General features: G+C 42.5%; 1 long non-coding RNA gene across 1 annotated transcript; it reads right to left on the bottom strand.

Moving 5' to 3' along the window:
* Positions 1–5,028: 5,028 nt before the first annotated feature.
* On the bottom strand, positions 5,029–6,432 carry LOC139410134 (uncharacterized). The gene is made up of 6 exons (XR_011634456.1): positions 6,271–6,432; positions 5,981–6,084; positions 5,768–5,872; positions 5,479–5,666; positions 5,261–5,368; positions 5,029–5,154 (listed from the first exon to the last, which is right to left on the bottom strand). It is a non-coding gene; the product is annotated as an uncharacterized lncRNA (long non-coding RNA).
* Positions 6,433–8,666: the final 2,234 nt, after the last annotated feature.

The raw sequence follows: 8,666 nt of genomic DNA on the forward strand, positions 1-8,666 counted from the left end.
TAAAGCCATTTTGCCACAAATTTGGAAGTATGCTTGGGGTCATTGTGCATTTGGAAGACCCATTTGCAACCAAGCTTTAACTTCCTGACTTGAGATGTTGCTTCAATATATCCACATAATTTTCCTCCCTCATGATGCCATCTATTTTGTGAAGTGCACCAGTCCCTCCTGCAGTAAAGCACCCGCACAACATGATGCTGCCACCCCGTGCTTCACGGTTGGGATGGTGTTCTTCGGCTTGCAAGCTTCCCCCTTTTTCCTCATTATGGCCAAACAGTTCTATTTTTGTTTCATCAGACCAGAGGACATTTCTACAGAAAATGCGATCTTTGTCCCCATGTGCAGTTGCAAACCGTAGTCTGGCTTTTTTATGGCGGTTTTGGAGCAGTGGATTCTTCCATGCTGAGCGGCCTTTCAGGTTATGTCGATATAGGACTCATTTTACTGTGGATATAGATACTTTTGTACCTGTTTCCACCAGCTTCTTCACAAGGTCAAGGCTGTTGTTCTGGGATTGATTTGCACTTTTCGCACAGAAGTACATACACAGATACACTTCCAATTGACTCAAACTATGTCAATTAGCCTGTCAGAAGCTTCTAAAGACATGACATCAGTGTATGTATACTTCTGACCCACTGGAATTGTGAGACAGTGAATTATAAGTGAAATAATCTGTCTGTAAACAATTGTTGGAAAAATGACTTGTCATGCAGAAAGTAGATGTCCTAACCGACTTGACAAAACTATAGTTTGTTAACAAGACATTTTGAGTGGTTGAAAAACAAGTTTTAATGACTCCAATCTAAATGCATGTAAACTTCTGACTTCAACTGTTTATATATATATATTTTACATTGTTTGTAAACTGATATGTGACACGTATTAATGCCAAAATAACATGCAAAACAGGCAAGCCCAAAAATGTAAAATGGTGGTTTGCAGAGCCAGAAGCCACATTGTGATTACAGTGCACCTACAGTCTCAGTTTAATTACTCAGAAGAGCGATTACGTAGGCTACCACTGACAATTACATTGTTTGCAGAATATATACACTACATGAACAAAAGGTATGTGGACACCTGCTGGTCAAACATCTCATTCAAATATCATGGGAATTAATATGGAGTTGGTCCCCTCATTGCTGCTATAACAGCTTCCGCTCTTCTGGGAAGGCTTTCCACATTGCTGCGGGAACTTGCTTCCATTCAGCCACGAGCATTAGTGAGGTTGGACACGGATGTTGGGCGATTAGGCCTGGCTCGCAGTCGCCGTTCCAATTCATCCCAAAGGTGTTCGATGGGGTTGAGGTCAGGGCTCTGTGCAGACCAGTCAAGTTCTTCCACACAGAGCTCGACAAACCATTTCTGTATGGACCTTTCTTCGTGCAAGGGTGCATTGTTATGCTGAAATAGGAAAGGGCCTTCCCCAAACTGCTGCCCCAAAGTTGGAAGCACCCGTGCATTGTCAAGAATGTCATTGCATGCTGTAGCCTTAAGATTTCCTTTCACTGGAACTAAGTGGCCTGTGTGCGGCTGCTCGGCCCTGGAAACCCATTTCATAAAACTCCCGACGAACAGTTAATGTGCTGACGTTGCTTCCAGAGGCAGTTTGGAACTTGGTAGTGAATGTTGCAACCGAGGACAGACATTTTTTACACTCTACACGTTTCAGCAGTCCCGTTCTGTGAGTTCGTGTGGCCTACCACTTCGCGGCTAAGCCGTTGTTTGTCCTAGACGTTTCCACTTCACAATAACAACACTTACAGCTGACTGGGGCAGCTCCAGCATGGTAGAAATTTGACGAACTGACTTGTTGGAAAGGTGGCATCCTATGATGGTGATACATTGAAAGTCACAGAGCTCTTTCTATAAGGTCATTCTATTGCCAATGTTTGTCTATGGAGATTGCATGGCGGTGTGCTCGATTTTATACATAGGTCAGCCACGAGTGTGGCTGAAATAGCCGAATCCACTAATTCGAAGGAGTGTCCACATACTTCTGTATATGTATAGTGTACATTGTACAACCATTCACAACATGCTTTACAACTACAATAGGCCTATAATCTTAGGGAATGTGATTAATTACCATGGGCCTTCAACCTTAGATTAACTGCTTTAAAGAGCTGAGGATTACTGACCACTTACATAGATTAAATTACCAGCGTATGTAAACAAACATTTATTGTTAACTCAATAATATGCTCATTGCTGTTAATGTGTGTGCATCCTGTGACATTAGCTTCAGTTACACCATGACTGGATAGTTTGAATGAGACAATTCCTGAGAAAGTCAATTGGCCAAAAAGCAACCTTGGATTTAGGTGAAACTAGTAGATTAGAGAATAGATTTATGAAGCCAGCTTTGAACGAATCAACAGATAAGAGAAGACACAGGCATTTGGGAATGCAGCGTCGAAACTGTTGTGAAAGTCCTCGGCAGGCAGAAACCTGCATGTGTGGCAGAACCAGTAGGGTAGGGTGAGGAGGCGGGCGAGGGGGAGTGGGACGTTCAGCTGACAGCCTGGCCTCCCTCTCTCAAACAGACCAGCTACCTCTCAACCCAGTCACCCCAAAGTAGACAGGACCCCCTGTACTGTTATCATCACCGAGGCTGACCCACTAGAGTTATCAACTGAACAGATTTACACCCCTTTCAGACTGAACACCATTCACTAGTCCAATGAGGCCTTCTAGCAAGCTATTTTCTTAAGCAAGCGTTATGAGAGATATTGTATTGATTACTTTGACAGCCAGAGTCAGCAAATAATCAAAGAATTGTAGAGCAGTTAGATACAATGTCATTGTAATCCCTAATCTGTTTATACAATTTACTCAGTGGGACCTTCTAATAATTGCTTAACGAAACATAGAATAGTATTGCGCTGACATTTCCCTAGCAAAAACTCCCAACAGTACAATGTTCAGGATACAGTTCAGTAATGGTTTGTGGACTAAAATGTTATCATGCTGCTATGAGTGTCATATGTAGTGGTGGAAAAAGTACCCAATTGTCATATTTGAGTAAAAGTGAAGATACCTTAAAATTACTCAAATAAAAGTCACCTTGTAAAATACCACTGGAGTAAAAGTATTTGGTTTCATATATACTTAACTATCAAAGGTAAATGTAATTGCAAAAATATACTTAAGAATAAAAAGTAAAAATCATTTCACATTCCAAACGCACAATTTTCTTATTTTAATTTATGGATAGCCAGGGGCATACTCCAAGACTCAGACATCATTTACAAAGTATTTGTGTTTAGTGAGTAAGTCAGATCACAGGCTTTAGGCATGACCAGGGATATTCTCTTGATAAGTGCGTGCATTTTACTATTTTCCTGTCCTGCAAAGCATTCGAAATGTTTGGAGTACTTTAGGGTGTCAGGGGAAATGTACATTGTTTTCTTTGGGAATGTAGTGGAGTAAAAGTTGTCAAAAATATAAATAGTAAAGTACAGATACCCCAAAATACGAATTAAGTATGTAGTACTTTAAGTATTTTTACACCACTGGTCATATGACATGTCGACAGAACTCAAATGAAAATGTTATTGGTTGTTGAGATAGAAAAAGTGTTCGAAATGTGTTTTCGTTGCCTACCTGTAAAACGTCAAAGCAACTCCAGTAAAGTCCAACTCAAAATAATAGTTCGTGGTTTAGACACTTGCCGCTGTCAGATTTAGCATTAAATAAATGAAATCGTTGAAAAAGCTACCTGAAGAGCATAAAGGGGTTTATCCATTTGGCGGTACAGCGTGCAGGTGAGTATCTTGACGTCATCACGCACGTTGTGTGACTTTCAGGAAGTAGGTCAATGCCCGTCTTTTTTTTCGGGAAACACTTTTCACGGAACTTCAGGTTTTGAATGTCGTATGTACAAAAGTACTGTTAAATGTCTATCTTGCAAGCTCTAACGCCAACAATGTAGTGATTAACAACGTAGCACTAAAAATAACAAGGTAGAACAAAAACACACGATATATAAAAATAAGAACATGATAAAGTAAGTATAGTAAGCATACTAAATACAGGGTCAGTTCCATTACCGTATTTACAATGGGCAGGGATACTGGATCGAGAGGTAGATATTTACAGGGTAAGGTGACTAGGCATCAGGATATATGATGATTGTATGTGAGTGGGTTTGAGTGGAGTCAGTATAAAAGTGTATTATGTGTGCGTGAGCAAATGATGGATACGTGTTTATATGTGTGTTGGAGTATCAGTGGGAGTACTTTGTAGGGACCTGTGAATGTGCATAGAGAGTGCAAAAATAATAATAAAATTCAAAGGTCAACTCAGTCAGCATAACCATTTTGTTAGCAATCTTATGGTATGGGATAGAAGCTGTTCATGATCCTGGTGGTGTCAGACTTGATGCTTGCTGTGCAAACAGTCTATGGCTTGGGTGGTTGGAGTTTAACGATTTCCCGGGCCTTTCTTTCACACAGCCTGATACAGAGGTCCTGGATGGCAGGGAGCTTGGCCCCAGTGATGTACTGGGCTGTCCAGACAACCCTCTGTAGCGCCATGCGATCGAGGGCGGTGCTATTGTCATAAGCAGTGATACAGCCAGTCAAGATGCTCTCAATGGTACAGCTGTAGAACTTGAGGATTTGAGGGCACATGCCAGACCATTTTAAGTCCTTAGTGATTCGGACACAGAGGTACTTGAAGCACTCGACCCGTTCCCCTGCAGCCCTGTCGATGTGAATGGGGGCGTGCTTTCAGCAAAACTACCATTTCTTGCCTTCTCAAATGTCAACCAAAACTTAACATACTTTGTCTATTGGGCTTCAGTGCTTGACCGTCCAACTGAAGAAGATTGTTGGCTTTCACCGAGGTAACCCTAGGAAGACAAAGATAAAGAAAATATCAGTGTTAGGGAAACTAAAACTAGCTTCAAGCTATTTTGTGTGCAAATGCATATAGTTATTATCTGAGCTTTTTTAATATTCATTTTAACAGATGTTGACCCCCAGCTAGGAGCGAAAGAGCAGCGAGGTTTTCCAGGTCTCACCTAACTGTCGCACTTCTTCCAAACCAAGTAATTTACCCGGATGTTGTAGCACTTGGTTCCCTTTCTTGATTCTGCTCTTGTAGTTCTCCTTCTGTTTCTCCTGCGTCTTGTCCATGTTCAGTCACCTTGATTGATAACAGGAATAAATGCAATTATATTTCATATTACAAAGACATTTCTTACATTTGCCTTGGAGGGCCAGAAAATAAAATAACGGACAATAATTTTTACCTTGTCAGAAACCTCCACATCCTTCTCAGCCCGTGCCTGAAGGTGGTCCTCGAAGGCATTCTGATCTGGTTCGACAACTTCCACCACATCAGGTGGAGTTTCAGTGATCTGAAAGTACGTTATACAAAAATAGCAATAGACAACCATCAACACTGAGTCAATCACATTTGAAAGACTACAGTATATGCAATAATTGTATATATAATTGCATTGTTTACCTCAGTCAACAGCTGCAGCCCCCAGTCCGTAGTCAGTGGAGGCCTGGATGCTGCTGTTGTGTTCAAAGAGAATTACATTCAGGTTGTTCGCCCACCCTTCCTGTTACCAATCAAGGGACTTGCCCATGGCAGTCTTGAGGGTCTGGTTGGTCCATTTACCAAACCTGGAGGGGGTAGGAAAGCGATATCTACTGACAATGTAAGATAGTGAAATATGTCCATAGAAAAACAACAAATTGTAAAAAATAAATAAAAACAAACAATTGGTGACAGAATATAACATCTGTACCTTGTTCCAGCGTTCCTAACCTTGGTCACTCAAGATGACCTCAGGAGAACCGTGGGTGTTGAAGATGTCCATCATTGCCTTGGAGATGGCCTTGCCAGTCTCGTCCTTGATGGGTATCATGCAGAACAAAAATCTATTTTTGGTTCCAAGAACCCTTTTTAATGAGTTACAGAAGCGAATTTAGATTTAAGCACATACTCTTCCTTTACTGACCTTAATGGATATTGCCTCCAACCACTTGGCAAAGTGATCGGTCGCCGTCAGACACCAGCTGTTGCCATTGCTGGATTCAGTGAAGGGTCCGATAAGGTCCACCCCTAACATTTAAAGTGTTAGAGAGAAGATTACGTTATTCTTACCCATATCTGTGTCATACAGTATGCATATTTTCATATTTGTAAGCATGCTGACACACACATATTATATAATATTTAACTCTGCTTGTGGTCAAATAAAGCAACCATTAAAAAACTTCAGTGCAAATTTTGAATTGGGACACTTACCGATCATGTGCCATGGTGTAACAACTTCGATGGGCTTCAAGTCCGGCGCGACAGTCTTCGCCCTCTCAAACTTCTGGCAAGTAGACAGGGTACTGACCTTTAAGCAAAAGTGACAAATTGAAACATTATGTGCTCTCTGAAATGACATTAATTGAAATCATAATCATTTCAGATATAATAGAATGTGATTGATAAACAAAAGGTAACTTCCCTTGCCCAGCTGTCCACCTCCTTGACAATTCCCCATCAGGGGGCCTCCCGGGTGGCGCAGTGGTTAAGGGCGCTGTACTGCAGCACCAGCTGTGCCACCAGAGACCCCGGGTTCGCGCCCAGGCTCTGTCGTAACTGGAGAGGTCCATGGGGCGACGCACAATTGGCCTAGCGGCGTCCGGATTAGGGAGGGTTTGGCCGGTAGGGATATCCTTGTCTCATCGCGCACCAGCGACTCCTGTGGCGGGTTGGGTGCAGTGCACGCTAACCAAGGTTGCCAGGTGCACGGTGTTTCCTCCGACACATTGGTGCGGCTGGGTTGGATGCGCGCTGTTTTAAGAAGCAGTGCTGCTTGGTTGGGTTGTGTATCGGAGGACGCATGACTTTCAACCTTCGTCTCTCCCGAGCCCGTACGGGAGTTGTAGCGATGAGACAAGATAGTAGCTACTAACAATTGGATACCACGAAATTGGGGAGAAAGGGCTTTTTTTTTTTTAAAGACAATTCCCCATCAGAAGAAGTGTAGATTGATTTTGGCAATCATGCGCTTCACTCCGAAATTGCCACCATGCATCGGTCAGCACGGCCTCTTTCTCCTCCTTAGTAAAAATCACCCTCCTATATGATTGCCTAACAAGTTGGAAGAGAAGAGTTGTTGAAACACTCAAGTCGAAGTACATTTGTGTCACAGGCCGGCTCATAGCCTGTGGCAAAAATGAGGGGACACGAACAACAGGTATAGGCCAATCAAAAATGTTCTTTATTGTAAACCAAAACTATTAACTTTAAAAAAAGAAAAGGGAATGAGGTGTGAAAGTATCATAATGTAAAGTGCAGGGATGCAGGGATGCATGAATCTGTGTGTGTGAATATGAAATATTAAGTAAAAGTAAGTAAAACTACAAAGGAACAAACAAACAGGATCATACCTGGAGGAGCAGAGAGATTAGTGAAGCAGTTTAAATACCCTGAGCCCAGGTGACTCCAATCACTAATGACCCTCCTCTGCCTGCAGGAGAAACCGCCCCTGCACTGCAGAGGAGGGGCCGTGACATTTGGAATTACCATAATTGCTTACACCTATCCATTTGATTTATCAGGTTTAACTTATAGATTGATACCTCAATATGACAGACATAACTATATCAGTGGAGGCTGCTGAGGGGAGGATGGCTCATAAAAATGGCTGGAATGGAGTCAATGGAATGGTATCAACCACATGTGTTTGATACCATGCCATTTACTCCATTCCAGACATTATTATGAGCCATCCTCCCCTCAGCAGCCTCCACTGAACTATATGTATAGCTAGCAACATGTAGATGACCAACTAGCTAGATGGAAAATGGTTGTTGAAGAATAGTTGTACAAAGCTAAATCTGTCCAGGTATGTAATAGTAGTTAACTGCTTAACAAATTTCTCTGAATGTTGCGCCTCTTGAAGTGGTGCCTTCATAGTACTTCACCTAGTTGGAAAGATAAAATAAAAAATCTCCTCAAGGAATGCCATTGAAGTGCAATCTACATACAATAGCAGTTACAGTAGCTATCTAGCTAATGTTAGTTTTATTTAGCTGTCTGGCTAGCTAGATGGTGAGGTAAATAAGTACAGTAGTTAGCAACGTCAATCTAAAAACAGTTTACATTTTTGGGGGCAGGGGGACATGATTTGGTCTTTTCAACCTCCTGAGGGGGAAGAGGAGCTGTTGCGACTTCTTTACGACGATGCGCGTGTGTGTGGACCATTTAAAATTCTTAGTGGACATGGAGGAACTTGAAGCTCTTAACCCAATCCACTGCAGCCCGTCCATGGGACGTGCTCGCCCCCCGTTTTCTAACGTTGAGGGAGAGATTGTGGTTCTGGTCTCATCGTCGCCGGTGATCCGGCCTACCACCGTCGTGCGTGGCCACGCAGTCGTGGGTGAACAGGGAGTACAGAAGGGGACTAAGCATACACCCCTGTGGGGCCCCCGTGTTGAGGGTTAGCAGGACGCAGGTGATATTTAAACCGAAGTTACTTTTTCGCAGTAGGTTAGGATAATTAACATAGCAGATTAGGAGACTGAGGTTAAGGTTAGGGAAAATAAGTTTGTATCAAAGTGCTGTGAAAAAAGTGTGTCCCCTTTTTTCATCCTGTCCTGCCCACTAGCTACCAACCAATCCATAACCACACTGCTGACCTTATG

This window comes from Oncorhynchus clarkii, chromosome 5, assembly GCF_045791955.1.
Source record: "Oncorhynchus clarkii lewisi isolate Uvic-CL-2024 chromosome 5, UVic_Ocla_1.0, whole genome shotgun sequence".
Classification (NCBI taxonomy): domain Eukaryota; kingdom Metazoa; phylum Chordata; class Actinopteri; order Salmoniformes; family Salmonidae; genus Oncorhynchus; species Oncorhynchus clarkii.